The sequence below is a fragment of the Phalaenopsis equestris genome, unplaced genomic scaffold (assembly GCF_001263595.1).
Source record: "Phalaenopsis equestris unplaced genomic scaffold, ASM126359v1 Scaffold201535, whole genome shotgun sequence".
Classification (NCBI taxonomy): domain Eukaryota; kingdom Viridiplantae; phylum Streptophyta; class Magnoliopsida; order Asparagales; family Orchidaceae; genus Phalaenopsis; species Phalaenopsis equestris.
Genome location: NW_018221293.1, coordinates 1 through 2,994, shown reverse-complemented (window position 1 = coordinate 2,994; position 2,994 = coordinate 1). Strand labels below are relative to the sequence as shown.

The 2,994-nt window shown below is 28.9% G+C and overlaps 1 long non-coding RNA gene across 1 annotated transcript; it reads right to left on the bottom strand.

Moving 5' to 3' along the window:
* Positions 1-1,128: 1,128 nt before the first annotated feature.
* Positions 1,129-1,800, bottom strand: LOC110036011. Its single transcript, XR_002295191.1, has 2 exons — positions 1,696-1,800; positions 1,129-1,385 (listed from the first exon to the last, which is right to left on the bottom strand). It is a non-coding gene; the product is annotated as an uncharacterized LOC110036011 (long non-coding RNA).
* Positions 1,801-2,994: the final 1,194 nt, after the last annotated feature.

The window sequence follows — 2,994 nt, the reverse complement described above, 5'->3', positions numbered from 1 at the left end:
TGACACTCAAATCTTTTAGCATCCCATCAAAAATATTATTTTACTTGCTTTTGAAAAGTCAAATGCACATTTTTATGCATAAATTTATAGCACCAATGAATTATAAATATAAATAACAAAAATTTAAGCGTTAGATATGTAAATCCATGATAAATGTATGGTATATATGTTAATTTCTTTTTATTTTCTTAATTTCCATACAAGGAAAGGAACCCAAAGTTGCAAGCTACGAAACCATATATGATAGCTCAATACTTCATTTTTTACGACATAAATGTGATGTTTTGATACTTTTCAATGGTGAAAGGGCTTTGTCAAACAATTAAGGATAGTATCACAATAATAACTTCAATAAAATAAATGCGGCAAATACCCATTCAAAATGGATATTTCAAGAAATACCCCACCAAAAGAAAGATTAATTGAACTATAGATATAAGATCTAGATAAAATGTTGCATGATTAACCATGGCTTTTGAGCCCCACAATAACAATTTTACTTCTTTGTTGTCAAAAGCCACTGTATGAAGCTTGGGCCTTCAAAAAAAAGGGTACTTTACATGCATACCACACAATTCTTATGTACCAATCTAACACCTAAATTCAATATTTACATTTATAACTTTAAAAAATATTTTATGATCACATTGATTTTGTTTCTTTTTTGTTTTGTTTTAAAATAAAACACATTTGCCAATATTAACTGTTTTCAAAAATACTCAAAACACAAATATTATTTTAATTATTTTTTAAAACAAATAATATACTAAACAAGCATCTTAAAATAAAATAAAATAAAATAAAATAAAATAAAAGAATAATTACATTCAGATCACTCAAAACATTGATATTTACAAATTAAGCACCGAGGTGATTTATGCATGCCACAATCAAACCATTGAAAATTTGATAATAAACCAAAATAAGAGCTTGAGTTTTACCATGAATTTTGATATTTGAGAATTTGAAACATGGATGACAGAGAGCTGTTGATTTGTAAATAGCAAGTTTCTGTTGGTCTGCATGTAATTGTCCCAAAACAAAAACAAGCCCTAAAAAGTTGACACAACACAACCCCCAAAAAATCTCCTTATTACAATAATTAAATAAAAGCAGGGCAAACAGGAGGAAGAAAATATCATTCATTTCAACATTATAATAACTTCATAAACATTTCTTATCGTGATCATAATTGATTTCTATCATTAGTTTTCTCTAAGCTCTAAACTTTAGCATCTCATCATAATTTAGTCAATAATTCTGCAAAAATTTCAAGCATTTGTTGAAGCAAGTGTTTGAACTAATCTTTCTGGTTTCAGAGCCCTATCTCTACTTAATACCCTGCTTCGCTTTCTTCCTCTCCTTTCTCTTCAGTTCATGTTGTCCTGGAGAGAAAAAGTTATTATGATTAAAGTAACAGTAGATGTAATACTGGGCATTTACATACATGCCACTCAATTTTTACATATTTACATATCAAAACACCTAAAGTTTACATTTTACATTTATAACACCCAAATCTGTCAATCATTTTAACTTTTAAAAAGTGAAATTGTCTTTTCAAGGATTGGGAAAGTGGCATGTATGTAAAAAGTGGAGATTAGGTGTTAGATATCTAAATACATAGGAACTGAGTGGTATGCATGTAAATCTTCCTATGATTTAGGATCTCCAAATTAGGCTGGTAAACCTTACGCTTTTTTTCTTCTCTTCGCTTGCGTTTCCAGTTTTCAACCTGTCTCCTTGTTTCTCTCTTTTTGTCTACATTAACGCAGATCTGGCAAGAGCAGAACAGGTTTTGATTTAAGATGAAATAAATAAATAAAAGAGCTCAAATGTAACAGAATAAATTATAAATATATAGAAGCAAAGGTGAAATGGGAATACTTCCAACAACAAGAATAAAGATCTAACATGTTGCAGGATATGATTGGAAAGATGTAAAAAATGGTGGAAACGAAAATGCCGTTGGACAAGTCAATGATGAGTGGCCTTAAAATAGTTCTCATTTTGGCAACCAAATTTTGTCAAAATTTCTTGTGGCAATAGTGCCCTTTTTTCAAATATACATTCTCTGGGTGTTCTAAAATCACACTTAACTCCCATTTTTAAAGCTTTAGATTAACAAATTGGGAGGATTAACATATAATGTAATATAATAAAATTTAACCAATAAGGGATGAAAATGTAATTTGAGAGCAAAAATTTAGGATTAGCATGTGATGTAATATCTAAGAATAAGAGATAGAAGTTTAACCTAAAAGGAGTACGTATAATATTGACTATATATAGAGAAGCTTAACTTACCTTTAAAAAAATGCTGTGGATATAGAAAACCCTGTTTTTATTTGAGGCATTTACATACCTACCACATAATTCTTATATATACCTAAACTTTGATATTTAAAAGCATACCACTCAAATCTTTAATATTGAACAAAAAATACCACAATTTTTAACTTTTTAAAAGCAAAATACCCATTTTCATGCATAGGTTTATAACACCAAAGTGTTATAAATGTAAATATCAAACTTTAGATGTTAGATATGCATACATAAGACTTGTGTGGTATGTATGTAAACTTCCCTTTTTATTTTTATAGTGTAGAGATGTAAATAGGAACCCTCACTACTCAATCAAAACCATTTTATAAACTTTCATCTCAAGTCGCTTTGAGAGTCGAAAGAAAATAGGAGTTACAATTCTTATTTGCCTTCCTTGTGCCTTTAAAAGACGGGGTTCAAACAAAACAGCACCAAAGATTATAGTTCTGTTTATCATGGAGATCGATCAAGGTCTAAGATTTTCTAATAAGTACTAGAAAGATTTACATACATATCACCCAATATTTATGTATTTACATATCTAACATCTAAACTTTAATTTTATGTACTTATCACCTTACCTTTGCATGAAAAGGTATATTTTAATTAAAGTTAATAGAGCGGTCTTGTTAAAGTGATATGAAAGATTTGGATGCTATCAATGTAAAA